The sequence below is a fragment of the Herpailurus yagouaroundi genome, unplaced genomic scaffold (assembly GCF_014898765.1).
Source record: "Herpailurus yagouaroundi ecotype Mexico unplaced genomic scaffold, PumYag 159, whole genome shotgun sequence".
In the NCBI taxonomy this organism is placed as follows: Eukaryota; Metazoa; Chordata; class Mammalia; order Carnivora; family Felidae; genus Herpailurus; species Herpailurus yagouaroundi.
In genome coordinates this window covers 54,351,739-54,373,924 of record NW_024412400.1, presented here as the reverse complement: position 1 = coordinate 54,373,924, position 22,186 = coordinate 54,351,739, and the positions used below count along the sequence as shown (strand labels likewise).

The following is a 22,186-nucleotide window of genomic DNA, read 5'->3' as shown; positions in this document are numbered from 1 at the left end:
TTAAGTAGGCCCTATGCCCAACATGGGGCTTAAACACACAACACCAAGATCAAGAGTTGTATGCTTTACCGACTGAGCCAGCCCGGTGCCCCTGAGTTAGTGTTTTTGTTTTTTTCACCAGGAACTATTCTTTTTTTTAAATTTTTATTAATTTTTTTTTTTCAACGTTTATTTATTTTTGGGACAGAGAGAGACAGAGCATGAACGGGGGAGGGGCAGAGAGAGAGGGAGGCACAGAATCGGAAACAGGCTCCAGGCTCTGAGCCATCAGCCCAGAGCCTGATGCGGGGCTCGAACTCACAGACCGCGAGATCGTGACCTGGCTGAAGTCGGACGCTTAACCGACTGCGCCACCCAGGCGCCCCACCAGGAACTATTCTTAAGGGTTCATTTATTAATTCATTTAATTCTCAGAACATCTCCATGAGGCAGGTACATTTTACAGATGAGCAAACTGAGGAAAAGAGAGTTAAATGACTTGCTCAGGATCATATAGTTAGGAAGAGATTTGAACTTGGCAGTCAGTTCTTGCTGGCTGCAGAAAACACAGGGAGAAAGATATTTCAGCGTTTCCAGCTTCTAAAGTAAAGACAGGCAGGAAAAGAAGGGGGTGGGAGATGTTGAATGAGTCACCTACAATGTCTGCCAAATCTGGTTACTTTTTTTGTTTTTTTTTCCTCTGTTATTAACTGTTTCTTCCTGCCTGTCATAGCTTTACACATGATTCAAACACATCTCCAGTGTCAGACTCATTGCTTCACACACCCACATCTTTTAAAAGACTTGCAATTTCATTTTGAAATTGATTGCGTTGTAGTCTTCATAGTTGCAGATGTCATCTGAAAATGGCAGATACATTTACAGTCTCTGACAGCTGAAGAGAGACTGACCACAGTCTTTGACTGATAACTGGTATGGATACTAGAGTGCTTGGGGAGGGATATTTGAGTAAGGGATGATGTCAGCAAATGGGCATCTCAGCGTATTTTCTATATCATATTTGCTTTCTTACATAACCTGGTATCCTAGGTTCCTGAACAGTGAATACTAGGAGCACAAGAACTCACTGAATATAGCACCAATGTAACTTAATACTTTCTTCCCTCCCCAGTGCTATGTCTGCCTTAAGGAGGATGGATATTCAAAGAATGTGGGGAACATTAACAATGACAACAAGAAAAGTCTATAGGCTTGAGGCCCACTGAGCTCCCAGGCTCATCCACTCCTCAGTCCTCCTGGTTTCCCTTCTGTCTCCCTGTCAGCATCCTTACCTAAAGCTTTCCTTAACCCTCTGCTGCTGTGGCACAGAATCTGACCGCCATTGCAGCCCCACTGCTGACTTACCTGTTGATGCTGGTATCTGCTGAGCCACTGGAGTGCTCTCTCAAGGTGAAGAACGTCTCCTTACATGATGTTTCACAACTCATTTTTTAAAATACTAGAATAGTGACATCACTCCCTCAGTCTCCTGTGACGACTCCCTGGAGAGGCTGAGACAACTTGTCTCTGGGCAGCTTTGGGAGAATTTTGGGTAGGACCAGACAGCATCTTATCCTCTATTAAAACATAATTAAAATTAAAATCATGGCAGGGGTGCCTTTGATGAAGTTCTGGGGTGATGGTGGGGTGCTCTGGAGCCAACGGCCAAGAAGGAATTCTTGAAGATGTCTTTGGTGCAAAAAAGTGATTTTATGAAAGCACAGGGACAGGACCTATAGGCAGAAAGAGGTGTCCTGGGGTTGTGATGGGTAACTGATTATACATCCTCAGGTTTGGAAGAGGTTAGGGATAGAGTTAAGTCCCTAAGGTATTTGGGAAGCAAGGTTTCCAGGACCTTCAGGGGCTAGTTGTTTTTGGAAAATGCCATTTATTACCGTCTAGTAAAGCCTTAGTCATGACACTTTCAGATGTATATCAGGCGGCCATAAGCTTGGAGTATGATTACCAGCATATATCTTGGGGCAGTTGAGATAAAGGGAGTTTCCAAAGGAATTTTTATATGTTAAAATAGACTTACAGGATCCTGGGAGGTCAGTATAACCTTAAGCTAAGATTCTCTTTTGCCCCTAGCAAAGTGTCATCATGAAGGCAGCTGAGCTCCTAGAGGGAGGTCATCTGCCAGTTTCAAGGACTTGTCAATGGGCTGTAGGCAGTAAGGAAATTTAGTTTTTCATTTGCCTTAGTTTCCCACATCACCATGGCAAGCACTTAAACCCCTTTCCTTTGTTCTTAGTAGCCAGGAGTATCTGAGGAATATCATATATATTCCACTTGGGTGCGTGTGTAGTTGGGGGGGTGCTTTTAGCCTGTACTTTGCCCTCCACTTGCCCCATGCTCCCTCATCACCTTGTTGGCTCAGTCAGTTATGTGTCTGACTCTTGATTTTGGTTCAGGTCATGATCTCACACTTTGTGAGATCAAGCACCAAGTCAGTCTCTGTGTTGACAGCATTGAGCCTGCTTGGGATTCTCCCTCTCTCTCTGTCTCTCTCTCTCTCCCTTCCCCACTCAAAGAGTGTACACTATCTCTCAAAAATAAATAAATAAACTTAAAAAAATTAAAATCATGGCAAACACACACACACATATAGTTCTTTCTTGAACAACATGGGTTTGAACTGCTTGGGTCCACTTATACATGTGATGAGGGAGAATAAGGCAGGTTGAGCATCAAGCGCAAGCTAGCACAAGCCCCCACCCGCCAGTCCAGGTGGGATATGTGTGATATTCCTCAGGCACTCCTGGCTGCTCAAGAACAAAGGAAAGGGAAGGAAGAAAACAAATGGTTAACTGACAGAGATCACAGTCATACAGAACATGAGTGTCCATCAGTTTACAAATATCTTAGTAAATTACAAGAAAAAGGCAATCTTATCAATAGCCTGATCTCCAGAAACCTATAGACTCAGTTTCCTGGAGCCCTAATGTCACCGTTCCCTCCATAGTGATGCGGGGAACAAATGCAAGAAGGAAATGGCAGGTAAAATTAAATTTCCTTATAATCTGCAGCCCCTGGACAAATACATGAGGCAAATTCAGAGTATATTTGTCTTAATGTTAATGCCTTACTAGGGGGAAAACAATCTTAGGTTGACAACAACAAGGCCTCCAGTGTTTTAGGAGGCCTCTTTCACATATCAAAGTCCCTCTGGAGGCCTCCCTTTTGTCTTTATTGGGGGCCCCCCCCCACTCCATAGGATATAAACAGCCACTCTTCACAACCCCAGTGCAGCTCTTTCTGCCCATAGATCTTGTCCCTGTCCTTTAATAAGATCCCCTTTTTGCACCAAAGACATCTTCGAGAATTCTTTCTTGTGATGTCCAGACCCCACTACCATTCCAAAACCTCATCACATGGATTTTTTTCAATAAATACAGTAGAGTACTGTAAATGTATTGTCTCTTCCTTATGATTTTCTTTCTTTCTTTAAAAATTTTTAATGTTTATTTTATTTGAGAGAGAGAGAGAGAGAGCATGAGCGGGGGAGGGACAGAAAGAGAGAAGGAGACACAGAACCCAAAGCAGGATCCAGGTTCTGGACTGTCAGCACAGAGCCCGAAACGGCTCAAACCCACAAACTGCAAGATCATGACCTGAGCTGAAGTCAGTGCTTAACTGACTGAGCCACCCAGGCACCCCCTTATGATTTTCTTAATAACATTCTTTTCTCTACTTACTTTATTTTTAGAATAACATAGGTAATACACATAACATACAAAATATGTGTTGCTCAACTGTTATCATAAGGCTTCTGGTAAACAGTAAAGTTTTGGTGGGAGTCAAAAGTTACACATGGAATTTTGTATTAGTGGCCCTAACCCCCGGGTTGTTCAAGGGTCAATTGTATATATATGTTAAAGATTTAATTTTACTTATTAACCAATGAAGGAATCAGGCAGGCATTATAACTCTAAGAACAGATGTATTTATAGATCAGAAATATTGAAATTCATATGTAAACGGAAGCAAACTGGTTTTTCCACAGGTTTTTCCATGGGGGTGGGGGGAATCAACTGTACCTCTATCAGTCAGGAGGAAATTTACATGTTCATGAGAACCATTTTGCATTACTATCAACCACTTACAACTGAAAAGTTTCCAAAATAGCCCAAAGACAACTGAGAGATTAGAATCAGATAACCTGAGGCTGTGCTCTGTCAGTTCCTGGTTTTCCAGGAAGCAGGATGCTCTTTCTACAACCCTCACAGCATCTCTCTCCCTTGATGGCCAGCAAATTCCATGTACCATTCACATTGGGGCAGCCTTAATGCCAGGGTTCCTGGGATTAACATGAGCTCCAACATTGGTTTTTTTTTCCTGTTTCTCTTGGGGCCACTTGTTCCTTATGTAAACAGTGCTCCTGGAGGTCTGCCAGAGCTCTAATATGGGTATAGAGATCAGGACTCTTCTGGGACACTAGCTGTTGAGTCAGAAGCTTTGTTTGTATTGCTCTATTGGGGGAGGGTGTGGCTTGAGGATTGGTGGGAGAAAACTGCAGGAAAGACTCATTGGGACCAAGATGTGAAGCATCTTCTGTGCCACACTACAGGTTTTGGTCTTGACCCTAAAGGCAGTGGAGAATAGCCATAGTCTTATAATAGATCAGTGTGATGATCATGGCTTGGTTTTGATTAGATAACTGGAGGTGGCATGAAGGACACACCATACTGAGGAAACCAAAGATAATTCAGGGGGTGGGAGGGGTGAGATGAAATGGAGGTGGTAAGTCTTAGCTTATGGAATTGTCTTGAGTGATCAGAAATGACTTTTAGAGAATTTTCTGCTCATCACAAAGACCTACCTTCCACTCTTGTCTTCATTTTATCTCCAAATTTGTCCTGCTCTCCCTTCCTGCCTTCTTGAAGCTTCCCTTTCTTCATCAGCCCCTAAGCTAGGAGAACACTCAGCCACCAACCTCTGTCCGACACTGTCACTCAGTCATGTCTGAAATGCTTAACAGGATTCATGCTTTGTGCAAGGGTCCTATACAGTTTTCAGGAACCAGGGTGTCAAAGGCAAATGAACCTGAACAAGGAAAGTAAGGAAATTGATTTTACTCAGAATTGCAATAGGAAGAGCTTCTAGATGTCAAAATCAGAGTGTCTCTGCAGAGAGGTTTCCCCTAAGACTTTTGTAGGGAGAAGCAGACAAGTTATAGATGGAGTGATCTTACAGTTGGAGTTGCTTCCTTCATCAGGAGAAGCCCCAGTCAGTCAGCTGATCCAAAAAAAAAAAATTTATATCTGTGTCTAGTTAGTTGCTTTTTTTTTTTTTTTTTTTTGGAGGAGTGGTGGTATAGGGGTCAAGGGCAATCTGCCTCAAGATGGGCCACTTTGGCATACAGATTATGCTCAGCTGAAAACAATCAAGACCCAAAAGACTCAGGAAGAAACTTTTTGCTCCCTTACAATTGCCTAGAAGAATTTGGATAGAGGACCTGCTCCAGGAAGAGAACTATGACCATAGAGAACTCCATTATGTGACATGAACCAGGTATGGTGATGGAGAGGAACCCTGCAAGGCCTGTTTCATCAAAGTCCTCTATGTCCCATTGCTTCTGAGTGGCCCAGCAAGCACTCATTTACCAAGCATTTACTCTTTTTCATTATCCTGCAAATTGTATTCCTTCCCTTTGAAGTCCCAGACCCCTGCCCCCTTCTTAGTTCTGAGTGTCTTTGGAATTTCCATGTCTGTGTGGATTCCCCATACATACAAAATTAAGTTAGATTTTCTCCTGTTAATCTGTCTCATGTCAATTTGATCCTTAGTCCAGCGTAAAGGACCTTGAAGGGCAGGGGAAATTCTTCCTCTCCTATTGGGAGGGGTCAATTCATCCAATCATGTTTGAGACTATTTAAAGAGACAACAAGCCCAAAATGAAGTCACTTGTGTAAGACCACATCACCAAACTAAGGCTTCAAACCTAACCTAACTGCAGTTTCAGCCTTTCCCAGGAAAATAATCTTAACAATTCAGTTTGGAATTTCCTGGTCAGCACTAATGAGGAAACCCGCCTGATAGACCACTGCTATCCCCAAAGGAAGGTGACCTTGCCTAAAGCAATCCAGTTTTTACTAGTAACATCCTTGACCTGACCCTTGCTGCCAATAAAATCTCCCATTTTGTACAGCTTTTTGGGGTAATTTTCTATTTGCTTGATGGGATGCCGCCCAATTCATGAATCATTGAATAAAACCTATTAGATCTTCAAATTTACTCAGTTGAGTTTTGTCTTTCAACAAGACAAAGAATAGGAATTTGGAGGGTCTGTGTCTGGCCCTTTCATGGTAAACAAGGGGGTATTGCAAGCCTTTCCGAAGGGAAAGGGGTAGGTCTTTACAGGATTCCTTTCTAGTAACACAAAAAGGTGGAGGATTTCAGAAAACAAAAGGTTGGGAAGATTAATCCTCTCTGTTTTCCAGAAGAACAGGGACCAGGTAAAGTTCAATGTTGTCAGTGATTATGGATTTATAGAGAAATCAAATCTCCAATCTTAGTGTAAAGAAATCAGACATTACATCCAAGAAGAAGTTGAAGTGCTAATATCCTGACCCCTAGTATTGCAACTCACTCTTTTTTACACAGGTTAGGAAATCCAAACCCTCTCAGTATCACGCAAGTCTCATTAACAAATGGGTGGGAGTGAGCACTGATATAACCTGGCTAGCATGTGTCCCATCGAAAGGGGCAAATGCTCCTGAGCTCCCAATTCCCATGTTGGGAATAGGGGCCCAATGTTGAAAGACATTGTTTTCTTAATTTCAACAAGGGTTTCTGATTATCTGCTTGTTTATATTTCTATAAAGACATTTATTTAGACAAAATATCTAAAAATCTAGGGGCGCCTGGGTGGCTCAGTCGGTTAAGCGGCCGACTTCGGCTCAGGTCATGATCTCGCGGTCCGTGAGTTCGAGCCCCGCGTCCGGCTCTGTGCTGACAGCTCGGAGCCTGGAGCCTGTTTCGGATTCTGTGTCTCCCTCTCTCTGACCCTCCCCCATTCATGCTCTGTATCTCTCTGTCTCAAAAATAAATAAACGTTAAAAAAAATTTTTTTTTTAAAAATCTGATGGAAAACCAATTATTTTAATTGAAGTATAGTTGACATACAACATTATATTAGCTTTAGGTGTGATAGGGAAAAATTATGTTATAAGATGGCCGACAGGACTGACAGGAGAATTCCAGTCCCTGCCGGAGGACTCCACTTCAGGTTCTTCTTACTGCCCCACTTGCCACGTGCCCCAAATCACTACTAATGCGGATGTAACAGACTATAAATTGTTCCTTCTGCTTATGCTGGGGGTTCAGACCTCTGGGGAGTGATCTCCTCTGAGCCCACCCGTGTGAAATTAATCTCCTGCCTTCCAAGATCTGCCAGTGCCACTTGGTTCTTCCACTGGGTGATCCAGACCAGGTTCCGTAACAGGTGTACAACATAGTGATTTGACATTTATACGCATTAGGAAGTGCCCACTGTGATATGTGCTGTTACCATCTGTCATACAACGTTATTATAATATCAGTGACTATATTCCCTCTGCTGTACTTTTCATCCCTGTGACTTAACTGATTTTCTAACTGCAAGTTTGTACCTCAGTCCCCTTCACCTTTTACCCATCTTCCCACCTCAATCCCCTCTGGCAACCACCAGTTTGTTCTTTGTTTTTACGAGTCTGTTTCTATTTGATTTGTTTGTTTTGTTTTTTGGATTCCACATATAAATGAAATCATATGGTATTTGTCTTTCTGTGTCTGTTTTATTTCACTTAGTATAAGTGAAAGTTCCCTTAGGGCCATCCATGTTGTGGCAAGTGGCAAGATTTTCAAATAAAATCTCCTAATTTAAAAGTTGAAAGCATAATAAATTCCAGGAAAACACATCAGGAAAATGACAGACCATCAAGTTTGCAACCTCCCTTGTGGAGGTCACCCAGTTACAAACTCACTTGATCTTACTTTACTTTTTGTAACCACCCACAAAGGAGAGCACAGCAGCAATGACTGCAGGTTCTGCAGAGGGGTTGACTGATGGCTTGGGGTTACCCAGCTGGTAAGTAGCCTCCTTGAGTTGGAAGCCAGCTCTCCATGACTGTGCCTGCTCTTGCTGGGTACCACACATGGTCCCTTACAGTCCAATCCCAAGTTCCCTCCTCTTCTATTAATAGAAAAATGGGAAGGGGGTGGGTGTTACATGGCATAGCCATCATTTTCTCTTCCAATTCTAAAATTCTGGGCACCTCCTCTAATTCTGTTTGCAACTCCACTGAGCAATTTAGTAGGCTTGTAAGTTACATCCTAACTCACTCATTTTAGAAAATAAATGTTTCATTATTTACTCTCAAGCTGGTCATCTGTTTCTTCAGAAGCTTCTGTCTCCCCATGTGCAGAACCTGAAATGACAACCAGGATCTTAAGAGAGATGAAGGTGAAGAATAGACCAAAAAAGGAATAATTATTTTATTGGTCAGCTGACCAAGGAGCAGGACAAAAAATCAGTTATGAATAACAATGACTTTTAACTCATTGAGTTAACTTGTTTCTTATGACCAAGATAAAACTCAGATTGAAGATGTCTAGAGATAGGATACATTTTAATTTCCAGAAAGTCCTCTTCAGCCATCACATAGGTTAACAGCTTCCCAGATAGTTATCTTATTTATCTGGCTTTTAAAAATATCAGCTGCAACGAGAGGTCCTCAAAAAAGATGGCCTTTTAAAAAGTACATTTCACCAAGTGGGAACTTCTTTTTTTAAGATTTTATTTTTAAGTAATCTCCCCCCTCAATGTGGTGCTCAAACTTACCACTCAGATCAAGAGTCACACCATTCAAGCCAGCTAAGCGCCCCAAGTGGGAGTTTCTTGTATTCTCTAGGGCCCTGTCAGAACTTTTAGAGTTAATTGATGGGACAAGATAATGACATGAGCTCAAATGATTTCTGTTTTCTCTTTACCTTGCTTTGCAAGAAGAATTTTATTTTTCCATCCTGTGTGAACAAAAGACTTTAACTTTGAGAATCTGGGAAGATAGCCAAGAAAAGTCACCCTCTGAAAAACAAAAACTGTGGGAATAAAATAAATGACATTAACTGACTCCTGAGGAAATAACACATTTAAATGATGATGGTTAAGTGGGAAGCATTCCACCAGAGCAAAGTTTCTCAAAGTGAATTGTAAATAGAAACCTACTAGAAAGAGTTGCATGGCTGAATCATTTCTGCAAGTATTGGATTAAATAATGTTGAAACACATTCATTGTTGTAGGATTTCTCAGAACCTTTAATATATTGCTACATAGTGAACTCTTTTTAAAAAAAATTTTTTTAATGTTTATTTTTGAGAGAGGGGCAGAACGCAAGTGAGGGAGAGGCAGAGAATCGGAAGCAGGCTCCAGGCTCTGAGCTGTCAGCACAGAGCCAGATGCAGAGTTCAAACTCACAGATAGCGAGATCATGACCTGAGACGAAGCTGGACGCTTGATGGATTGGGCCACCCAGGTGCCCATACATTGTGAACTTCTAAGAGAAGCTTTAGTATGTAGTATTTTCCAAAAGTGTTTTACAGTGGAATCATTTTTTTTGTAAACAAATCTACTGAGGTATTTTCTTAATTTCAACAAGGGATTCTGATTATCTGCTTGTATATATTTCTATAAATAAGTTTCTTTATAAAATAAATACTTATGCGAGTAAGTCTATACAAAAAGTTATTTATACAAATGAATTGTAGCATGTCTCAATATGTGCTGTGCTTTCAGTTTGAGAAGGAAAGTTGAAAAAGAGAATTGGATAAGAGGCAGAGTTTGTGCCAGGCCAACTAGTTGTTTCTCTGTAGTGGGTGGGTGCTAGTTTATAAGGGCCTCCATAACAAAGTACCACAGACTGGGCAGCTTAAAGAACAGAAATCCATTTTTTCCTAGTTCTGGAACATAGAAGTCCAAGACCAAGGTATGAGTAGGGCTGGTTTCTTCTTCCTTGGCTTGCAGATGGCCTCCTTCTCCCTGTGTCCTCATGTGGTCCTCCCTCTGAGCTTGTTTGTGTACTAATCTGCTCCTTTTATAAAGACACCAGGCATATTGGAACACAGCCCACCCTGATCACTTCCTTTTACCTTACTTACCTCTTTACAGGCCTCCCTCTGAATATAGTCACACTCTGAAGTACTGAGGGTTAGGACTTCAACATGTGAATTTTGAGGGGACATAATTCAGCTCATACCAGTGGACCAGGAATATAAATTACCTAGAGCTGGCTACATATTCCATTGAGACTGTAGCATTCTTTGCACCCCATCCCAGTCCTCTTTGAGCTGGCTTTTGAACCTGAGATGAACCCCAGAGGATGTTCCAATTGGGAGGAACCAGCCTCACAGCCAGACATAGTCTCTTGGATCATTATATTTCCCAAGAAACTTAATACATTAGCCTGCTGGTTTATGAGCTAATCTCTTGAAAGTCTGATCAAGATGATTCAGTTTCCCTGGACCCGATCACACCTAACTGGATGGATAAATGTATTTTTTAAACTAACAGAGCTGGGGGCCAGATATTGCCCCTGCTGTGCCTCTAGCAGGAGAGCCAAGAAAAAGGAATGATCTCTGACTGAGGGTCAACTATGCAGCAGGGACTATGTATCATAACACCTCACATGTCCTGAACTGCATTGGGCATTTTACATTACCATCATCTCATCTATTGCTTGCAACATCTCCTTGAGATAAAGGTACTATTATCACCTCTAGATTAAAGACAAGGAAATTGAATTCTAAAGAAGATACTCATTAGTCATACAAATAGGAAATAATTTGAAGCCTCCAATGCTCTTAGCTACAACCCCACATATAGTTTATTGATGTCACTTGATTTTAGAGGGAGCAAAAACTGTTCCTCTATCATCTTATGTTCTGTAACCAGGGCCTATGATTTAAACTGACAAAAAACACCCCAGATTAACAGGAGAAAACATTTTTAACCTTTATTTATTTATTTTGAGAGAGAGAATGAGCAGGGAGGGGCAGAGAAAGAGGGAGAGAGAGAATCCTAAGCAGGCTCCATGCTCAGTGTGAAGCCTGCCGTGGGTCTTGATCCCACGAACCATGAGATCATGACCCGAGCCAAAATCAAGAGTTGGACGTTCAGCTGACTGAGCCACCCAGGAGCCCCTTATTAATATTTTTATAGGCATGGGGACTTCACAGTAAAGAAGTGAAAACCCAAAGTAACGGTTAGATTTGGGGGTTTATATATTATTTTAACAAAGAACGATAAATTGTGGCAAAGTGATTAGATAAAGGAAAATGGTGTTGGGGCTCCAAAGGACAGTAAGGTGTGGGAAGTTGACTAGGAAATGTGTGGTAGATAAGAGTTGTTTAGTAAGATTTGCTATGCTGACTCCAACTCCAGGTGCCCTCTCCAATGATAAAGCTGGTTCTCTTCCTAGTATGGGAGAGAGGAACACCTTTACAAATGGAAATTCATGTCACTTCTGCGAAGGGGAATTTATGCCCTGCTTTTAGGCAGAAAGGGGGAGGGCAGAGAGCTTCTCCTACGTCTGCTGTTTCTCAATTGCCTTCAGCTTAAAATAATAAAAGTAATCCTTATGCCAAAATTGGCATACTTTGGGATGAAATATTTGGATCCCCTTCAGTTCTTACAATCCTTAGAGATAAGGAAAGAAAATGAAGGCTAGAGTTGTCCAGGGTTATAAAGTTAATAAGCAGAAACTAGACTGTAAGCTGATCTTTTCGACTTCTGAAGTACCAGTATACGTACTATGTAACTAGAATTTTTTAAATAAATGTTTTATTTCAGAACAGTTTTAGATTTACAAAAAAAAAATTGCAAAGATTGTATAGAGAGTTCTCATATACTCTGTACCTAGATTCCCCTCTTATGAACATCTTACATTAGTGTGGTACATTTGTTACAGATGACAAATCAGTATTGATACATTATTTTTTTAAAGTTTTTTAAAAAAAGCTTATTTATTTATCTTGAGAGAGAGAGAGAGAGAGAGTCAGGGAGGGGCAGAGAGTGAGGGAGAGAGAGAATCCCAAGCAGGCTCTGTGCCACCAGCACAGAACCTGATGTGGGGCTTGAACTCACGAACTATGAGACCATGACCTAAGCCAAAACCAAGAGTCAGACACTTAACTGACTGAGACACTCAGGCACCTCTAGATAGGTTATTATTATTAACTAAAGTCCATACTTTATTCAGATTTCCTTAGTTTTTATTTAATGTCTTTTTTTTTTCTGTCCAATGATCCCATCCAGGATGCCACATTGCGTTTGGTCATCATGTCTCCTTAGACTCCACTTGGCTGTATCAGTCTCTCAGACTTCTCTTGTTTTTGATGGCCTGGACAGTTTTTAAGAGTACAGGTCAAGTATTTTGTAGAATGTCTCTCAGTTGGGATTTGTCTGATATTTTCTTTGCGATTAGACTGGGGTTATGTTTTGGGAAAAGGCCACAGAGAAAGAGCATCATTTTCATCACATCATATCAGAAGTATGTACTATCAACATGACTTATCACTGTTGATGTATGTCAGGCTTCTGCAAATAAAGATAATTTTTTAACTGCCTTTTCCTCCTGGGTATCAATTCATTCTCACGTTTCTGTACAGCAGCAGTCTCCAATCCTGTGCTTTTACAAGAACTCTACTGTGTAGCTGGCTGTACCATGTAGTAACTGCATGTCATTCTGTTACTAAGGGGAGGGATTTGTTCTTGCTTTTGTCCTTTGTGAGTGAGTTTTTGTGCTTGCATGTGCATGTGTGTGCACGTGTGTACGTGTGTGTGTGTGTGTGTGTGTGTGTGTGTGTGTGTGTGTGTAGGGGGTAAGTGGCTTGTTGGTGGTTTGTTAATTCACCCAAGGACTCTGCTGACCAGAATCTAAGAGTTCTAAGAGGGCTCCAGACCAGTGTTGCAGCAGTAACAAGCTGAGGGGACTTAGCAAGTGACCATGCTGGGGCTTTAAGGGGAGATGTGAAGTTTAGAAAGAAAAAAACTTCCCATGGGTTTGTGAAATAAGGTGGAGGAGACAGATTCTGTGAGTTCCAAGTCCCCTTCTCACTCTGAAACCAGGGATCTGGGGTCAGAGGGCAGGAAAATAAGGTAGGTTCTCTTTTCCTGTATCAACTTTATTTCTTTAGTAGTTCATTACAAGCTAAAGCATTAAAAAGAATCCTGATTCCTAGTCCCTGGAGGTATTTCTTTGGCTGGAGTCTCTGGTTTAATGAAGATATAAACATTCTTGTGGGAACAGATCCCAGCTCGTTACTTCGCCCACACTTGCTTCCACGAAGAAGCTCAGCCCCGCTTCTTCTCACTCAGTCTCTGCTGTGTTTCTACATCTTTCTCGCTCCTTTGCATACAGCTGTGGTGAGAGACTTAAAAGGTTTATTATTTATCCTCCAGGAACATTTTTCTAAATTGAGGTGGACACACACCTGGTACATAATCCCCTTTCTGGCCAAAGCTGTTCCCATTTCTGAATTTATTTTAGGGTCAAAATCAAAGTCTGAGAATTTTCATTCTCTCTTTGTGAACCGGAGGAAAAATCACACTTCACTTTTTGTGTGTGTGTCCTTGGTCATTTGCCACAAAACAAAACCTTGAGGAATGTATGCCTTTTGTTTTTTAAAGTTTCTGTAATTAAGCCCTATATGCTGGCTCAATCACACTAAATATTTACTGTATACTGTTGCAATATTTCCTTTTTCAACCAAGTGCCCCAACACTCTCCTATATAACTATTCACTTTTCTAAGTTCACAACTTGCCCATTTGTCAGGGGCACCAAATATGCCACATTTTGCCTCCAGATAGAAAAGGAAAAATCTAGGAAGATGTCATCATGCCCCAGTTTGTCTTGCACTCATTTCCCCTCCTTGGAAATGGAGAATTAAGGCTATTCTTCTGTCAATTTGTCCTTGTTTTTCTGTAGCCCCATTTAAGAAAAAAACCTTTTATTTTGTGTGCTGTCAATTCCTCTGGGTTCACTTACATCAGCTTTGGCTGAGCTGATGTTTAAAACATTTTCAGAGGGGTAAATAATTTATTTGAAAGCTAGTGGAGAAAGGCACTTAGAAAAATTAAACCAAGTGAGTGAATCTGAAAGAAAAGATGTTAGTGGGAACCAAATAGTTTAAAAAAGAGGGAGGGATCTTCCTTTCAAAAACAAAAGTAAATGTCATCTTAGTGTTACTTTCAAACATATTTTTTTTTCATGGATCTTGTTTGAAGATTTGCATCAATATAGATGTAAATACGTCTAATAAGCAAACACGTCTTTAAAATAGTGGCTTAAAGATATTCTTCTAAGCTTTGATGCTATCTTGTGACATGTTTATATATTACCATTGTGAATGGATTTACTAGGTCTTTAAATAATTAAATACCTTTCATGTTCAATTTGTATAAATTCTCTGGGATTTTGCAAACCTATCCTGGACTTTTTCTTATGTATGTATGTATGTATGTATGTATGTATGTATGTATTTTAAGTGGACTTCACGCCTAGCACAGAGCCCAACTCAGAGCCCAAACTCATGACCCTGAGATCAAGATCTGAGCCAAGCTGAAGAGTCAGATGCTTAACCAGCTTGAGCCACCCAGGCTCCCCTCTAATTTGTTTTTATTCTAGACCCCCCCATATCTTACTCTACTTAAATCATATATAGAACTGTCTCTCATCTTGGGTTCTCATCTTGGTCTCTAGGGAGAATTCACACAAACCTGGACAAGAACCTAGTTGCCCCACAGCTGTTTTTGTGTAACACTGGATCTTTTTGGCACCAGAGGAAGCATCATGCAGGAAACATTTGTGAAAATGTGATTGTGAAATCATGGTAGGAGTAGCAACATTAACATAAATCAGAAGAAAAGGAAAAAAGTACCCATAAACCTCCCATCCACCGCCATAAATCCAACTACTTTCATTTTTGCTCATGGCTTTTTCTATCTGTGTAAGCATGGACACATAAACAATGGAAAAGTTGATGGGCTCTCCAATGTATGTTTGCATTTCTCTGAGATCAGACCAAAGTAATGAGAGTTGTTATTTCCAGATGCTCAAGCAATTACCCCAAATTATTTCGCTTTGAACTTTCTAAAGAGATAAAAATGCTTTTTGCATTCTCTACCAGAAGCGAAATGTCACTGTTTTATTCTCAACCCAGCTACTTAGTATCCCCCAAAAATGTATTTTAAAGTTCTTTCAAAACATATATTCCAAAAGTTTCAAGTCTTTTTTCTTTCTTTTATTAGAAGCTGATGAGTGTCTTCAAAAATAATAGCGTACTGGAGGCTTTGTCTTACAGTGTGCAGCTCTGAGTTTGGATTTTTTAGGCATTTATTTTTAAATCTAATTATGTCTTCCATTGATCTGCCTCTAGGGCCTAACAGATGAAAGTGACAATAAATACCTTAAAATCCAGAATTTAATGTTTTCTTTATTGTTTGAAAGCCTTACTCTCCCTCATAATTGGAGTTAATACAGTGTATTTGCATTTTATTATCCTTACACATATGGCTAAGCAACTTTATCAAACCCACAAGGCTTTTGAGTAATGTGAGCCTCCGTGATTCCCTCAGGTTCTTTTTGGCGCCATCAATATTTCATTGTTTACCATTTGCTTCATGGTTTGGCACGTTTCCTATCCTCCCAACTCAGTAAAACTGTAGTTCTAGCAGCAGCTTTGGGGAATGAGGCAGGTGAGGTTGGTTGGGGCCTTCTGAAAGGGAGGCACTGGAAAAGGAGTCTAAACCTAAAGGTGTAAAATGAACCTGTAGGACTCTGTGGGCCACAAAAGAGTGCTTTGAGAGGTGGAGTTGAAATACAGGAGACCATGCATTTTATGAAAAGAATCTTCCCTGATTCACTTGGAACCTCAGTGTTTCTGACATAAAACTGTGACCCTTAGAAAATCAAACTGCATGAAAATATGTTTAAGAATTTATAAGAATGCTCTTGACACGGACTCTAAAACAATAAGTGAGTTTAATTGGAAACTAGTTTTATACATTTACAGGGTACATTTCTTTGGCTATTAGCCCAATAAAAAGTGAGATTTTTATTCTGAAATTGCCTTGGGCATCCAGTAAAAGTGTCTTTAATTATCACTGACTTGGATGGCTTTTGTTGCTATGCACTACACAGTAGGCCTTGATGGGCTACCTTTCATGCTGGTCATAAGAAAACTCTATTGTCATCCTTTGAATATAGCTCCTCATTAAGAGCAAATTCAGCTTGTCCTTTTCTATTTTAAACTATTTTTTAAGTTTATTTATTTACTTTGAGAGAGAGAGAGAGAGAGAGAGAGAGCCCACGCCAAAGCAGGCTCTTTGCTGTCAGCACAGAGCCCGATGTGGGACTCGATCCTACAAACCGTAAGATCATGACCTGAGCTGAGATTAAGAGTCAGACACTTAACCAACTGAGTGCCCCAGGCACCCCTCAGCTTGTCCTCTGATGCCTAAACTAATACCTATCTACCGTAAGGCCCTTTTCTGTCTGAGGGTCAATGTGTGAATCCACCATGCATATTGTCATTGTATACTAATGGCCTGGGTGTTGTTAGGACACATGTTTTATGCTCAGGAACACGGAGTCCCGCATACTAGGGTGAGATACATGGTTGTCACGCCTAGATGTGGTTTAGTCTGAGTCTGCCATCAGGACCACCATAGCCTTTGTCATCTTGCTGCGAGGCTGTTCCCCAGGGGAACTCAGCTCTAGCACGTGATGCCCACGGCTTTATTCCCCAGAAAGTCATCGTCTTTTCCTAGTCTGTTTAATACCTTGCCACCCACAAAAACAAGGATAGTATGTATTTATGCACAGTATACTGTGGCATATTGGGTATGCCACTGCTGTGTTTTGACCCTTATAACTGGAGACCTTCATAAGCATTTGTTCATCAAGGTTTACACAGTAATCACTTGGCCAGAAGCTGTACACTACACAATTCAGTGGCCCTAAATTCCTAACTGAATCATATTCTTTGATAGTAGATGCAACCTGAAAAATAAGAGCCAAAAGATGTGGGAACATTACTAGAGTCCTATCTGGTTCTTAATACTTGGTTCAGTTCATTATATATCAGGTGGCTAAAATGTCACTCAGAGCAATACCACTCTGATCTGCAGATTCCCACTTGTCCTTATCAGATTCCAAAAGCAGAGATGGTCTTTGGCAAATGTATGGCTTTACCCTTTCAGTCTCCTGATACAACTATGCTAGACGACAATATCCTTCTGTTTCTCTGAGCATCACTAGGGCATCAGTGCAATGTTGGATTTCTTCTGTTGCATAACACATTTATTCATTCCTTTACCCCTAGCTACTATTTCTCCTTCTCTCCATGTGTCAGTGATTTTTGGCCCAAACTTGCCCACCATTTGAAGGGATGTTAGGTTCAACTACTGTGCTGGTCCAGAGTGCTTCCCCCTCAATCCACTCCTGTTCTACACAGTGGGGTTACACAGGGACAGAACTACTGGGTTTTGTAGAACACTGAGGAGCACAGCTGCATGCATGATCAGTATGAATTTTGCCGGATAGACTGAAGGCACGATGCAACCCATAGGCCCTTAATAATTCTGGCATACAGATTTAATGGTATAGTTAGAGTTTCTTAACAAGGATCATCCGTACTTCCTCCTGCTTTTGGTACCCACAGGTGCAGTCCTGGTCCCTGAATAACCACCATCAGTTAGGAAAAAAGAAAAGTTGAGGTGATGTGGGAATAATTGTATAGTCATACTAGCATCCTCCCCATCCCTTGTCCCCCAAGTCCTCCAGAGAAGCAGAAGAATCTAATGAGTGGAGACCCCTCCTTGACTCCTCACACATTGATTGTGAGCACACACTCATGAAGGTGTATGAATCAGCCTTTCATGCGTTTATTTCCCCAGTTTTGGACAGTATATGTTCAATTGCCCCAGCTGACTCTATGAAACCACTACTCTGAGGATGATAATCAACGTGATGTGTCCATTTGTGTGAAATCAGTTTGCCTACGCTTAGACACTATGGGCTGTAAGGGGCATTCTTTGCTCTGAAGAAATGTAATTCAGAGGTCCAAATTGGTATAGTTCTTCTGATCTGACCCTTTTATGGTTTTGAGCATTTGCGTTACCATGGGTATGCAAAGCCCAGTCCAAATTATGTGTCTATTCCATCAGGACCAATTATAGCCTCCTGGCACTACTGGCAGTGACCCAATGTAGTCTACTGGCTAGCTGTGCACGGGAGTCTTCTCCTTGGGAATATGCCCCACAGCCACCTGTAGTTTCTGTCTTCCTACCTGGCAGACAGGACAGTTCTGGTTGGCATTTTGTACCTCTGGGGGTGCCAGAGGAATATGTTGATGATCAGCCCATCTCTGTGTTGCTGCAGTTTCCCACCTTGGAACCAGGCGAATGCATCAAGATACCCACTTGCTGATTCCAATCACCTTCAAATCTGAGAAAGAGATTCTTCTAATGGGCATTGACCTGTCCTATTTAATGCACCCCTTAAATTTCCATAGGACCGTGTCCCATATAGATATCCACTTAATAATCTGATTTTTCATTGTCCATGTTAATCTGCCTGACCTTATGGCCGAGCCATTGGCCACTGCCCATGAGCCAGATACACTCTGACTTTAGGGTTCTCGTTGTTGTTCACTTCCTCCAACACTGCAAGGAAAATAGATGTAATCGAGCCCACTGAGCAGACTGGTTCTCACCTGCTTTAATTATAGTTTTTCCTCAGCTGGTTATGGTGCACAGTCTTCCAAACAGGATGTTGCTTGTACTTTAGAACTGCCAACCTTGAACCACGCAGTTATTCTAGGTCAGTCAAGAGACGCTCGTATGACATCACCAATGTGTCAATAGGATCTGGCAGCTCTTCAGACAATTCCAAAGCTGGCCCTCTAGAAACGGGGCTACCCATCCCTGAGGACAATGAGAACCTCCTTTCATTCCTTCTGGAGCACGTTCTTGAATAAACCATTTCCATTTTATTATGGAGCTCTTCTTGATACTGATTTCCTTATTGGAAAGTTTTCTGACATTGCCCGAGATAATATGCATGTTTCAGGTTTCAAGGTTATTTTATGTCCCTCAGTCACAGAGTCAGTTTCAATTAACGCTCGGTCATAGCAGACCAGTAATTGTCTTTCATGTGGCACGTCCTGTGCTGCTGCACCTGGAAATTTTCTGGCCCCCAATTCCAGCAGTCACCCCTGGGTGGTATTTGTGGGCTCATGCCATAAGCTCTAGTCTGTGTTAAGTGTGAGTTTGCAGATACTTCCAAAATCATATCTGCGTGTGAATCATAAGGGCCCCATATTGATCAGGCCATCACTTTTGGCTACTGTTAAGTCTCCTGTTCAAATACAGCCTTCTTTCAGGTAGTTTCATGATAGGAGCAAGCAGGGCTCCCAAACGTGGAATCTGTGCCCTCCAAACCCAAGCACTGCAACAGGCACTGTGCTCCTCACTTAGTCCCAGGGGTAGGCCATGACACTGGTGGTTTTAAGTGTCTGTGGAATGTCAGATGTGGCTCTTTCCCACGTTACTCCTAACAATGTCATGGTTTTGGGTGGGCTCTGGGATCTCTGCTGGATTTGTCAACCAGCATCTGTTAGTGATGTATGCCACTATTGCACTTACGTGGTCTTGGCTTGTTCCTCTGTTTCTAACACTATCGTATCATCAATGTAGTGTATTATCAAACCAAATTATGGCAGTAAGCTAGTGAATTCAAATAATCCTGTGACAATGCATATGGAATCCTTCTCATATGAAAGCAAAACTGTGGTTGGCTCTTTTCTGAGATCGTGATCAAGAAAAAAGCATTTGCAAGAATAATCAAGGAGTACCAATATCTTCGGCTTGTATTTTTTGCAGTGTTGAAATCATACCGGGGATTGCTAATGCTATAGGTGATACTACTTTATTCAAGCCTTGATAATCTACTCTTTGTCTCTATGAGCATATCTGTTTCTCATGGGGCACACAGTGCTAGCATAGAAGTGTCATTAATTAAAGTGGAAATCTCTTCCATCCACTAGGTATCCAATACTGACAATTAACAACTATTTGGGCACCAGCAAATCTATAGGCTCTCATTTAGCATGTCTAATTAATAATAGCTAAAGGGCACACTGACATGCCTTCAGTTTTACAATACAAGATATCAGAAGTGTTCCCCAGTCAGACATAATACCCATCTCAGTAATACATTCAGGTAGAGGAGTCACAGCTATCTCACATAAAATCTGTTCAAACAATCTAATTTTCATCCAAAATTTCACCTTACTCCCATCACTGTTGCATCTCCATATGATCCCAAGCTAATTGTGGCCTCCTTCAGGACCTCACCAGTAGGTTTTGAAATTACACATTGGGATCCTGCATCAAGGAGTCCCAGAAAAAGTTTTGTTCACCCCCTGGTCATTTTAGCCACACATGTGCACATGGCGTTGGGTCCTCAGCTAGGGATCAGGCCAAGACACCCTTGTGCTTTTATCGGTCTTCATCCTGATTAATTTCCACCAGTGATATGATGTCATGTTTTTCATTGTCATCTTTGCCTTCCAGCTTTTAAATTTCTCCCAAACTAAGGTAAATAGAGTGGATTTGTTTAGAGCCCTTCAATGTTGGGGATAGCAGGAGTTGCTATCAATCCACTCAGCCTCCCATCATGGTGGATTGAGATCTGTGTTTCAACCTCATCAGTGAACTCCATGTTAATTTTATTTCCTAATAACTATTTAAAGAATCTACCCTGCTGGGACTACTCCCTTGACTACCCTCTTTTCCCCCATTCCTTTGTGAATGGCTCTAATTTTCTTAGACTACAGGAAAACTGAGAAAACAATTCTGATATGGTTTATTAGACTGTTGCTTGACTTTGCAACGATATGTTTATATGGGGTGTCTATGCAAAAGGGGCTCCCTTAAATCACAGCATTTGCTATGACCTGGGTAAGGGGCATATTAAGTGGATGAACATCCTGATCATCATAAAGCTAATTTAGCATGAATTGCATATGCAGCCTATGAGCTGCCTCATTTGGGCAGCTCCATCAGGTATTTAGGGATGGGAACCACCAACTTACCTTCTCAGGGTAAACAAACTTTACAGTGGCTTTTGGCCCATCTACCAGGCTAGCTGTCCCTTTTGGAACAACCCGCTGTGTGTTTGGATCACATACCGCCATGTTTGATTATTCAATGGTTAAGTTGTGGGTGCTGCATCAACCAAACATGCTCTTGTACTCTGCTGTGTTCAAAATCAAGACACTATTCCTTAGTCATTCTTACAATCTACTGAAGTAAAAGTTCTTCAGGAAGCTGATGATATCAATCTACAAAATGAGATCACTCCTCACACTATGTCCTCTGGTTTAGTAGTTTCTTGGTTTTGCACACCCTTAACACCCCCTTCCCTCCACCATTTGGACTGCTTTCTCCATAGCTTTGACCAGCCAGATTTGAGTATGGCACAGCACCAGGATTTGCCACAATGTTCCCTTTTACTTTTACTTTAGTTATTCCAGATAAAAATAGCCAAGGGATAGTATATTAAACTTCTTTCTTGTCACTTTGCCTTTTTTTTTTTTTTTTTTTTTTTCTGTACCCAGAGAGCCACCTCTTTGGGAATTTGGTCTATCATTTCTAAATTCCATTGGTAACTTTTACCTCTAGTAACTGACAGCAGTGTAGCTTCTATCTCATTTCCATTCTGAGGATGAGACAAAGTTCAGAGAGGTTAAGTTGCTTGCCTAAGGTCACACAGCAAAAGAATAACAGCCAGTATTTGAAACCAGCCAGTATTGAAACTTCATGGCCGTGCCCTTAACCTTTAGCAGAACTCCCTCCTGTGAAGAGATTCTAAACCTTAAAAGCTAGAAGCTTATATTCCATGGGGCATTTCTTACATTCTTCCAGAGGGATTCTCTCTTTCCAACCAATCTCTTTTTCTCCTCTTTTTGCAGTGGGTGGTCCACTCAATCTTGCGCAACTTCAGATGTGTGTTGGGGAACAGGAACATCGTCTGGGCTATCTTTGGGCCTCTTCTGTTTCCACCCCCAGGGTCTCTGCTGGGCAGGAAGTGGCAGTTTATTTATTTATTTAAAAAAATTTTTTTTTTCAACGTTTATTTATTTTTGGGGGGGGACAGAGAGA

General features: G+C 41.3%; 1 long non-coding RNA gene across 1 annotated transcript in view; it reads left to right on the top strand.

The window, feature by feature from the left end:
* LOC121033925 (uncharacterized) overlaps positions 1-12,583 on the top strand; it is a 108,675-nt gene extending 96,092 nt beyond the window's left edge. Inside the window, exon 3 of the long non-coding RNA XR_005792196.1 lies at positions 12,273-12,583. This is a non-coding gene — a long non-coding RNA (uncharacterized LOC121033925). The remainder of the gene's footprint in view (positions 1-12,272) is intronic.
* Positions 12,584-22,186: the final 9,603 nt, after the last annotated feature.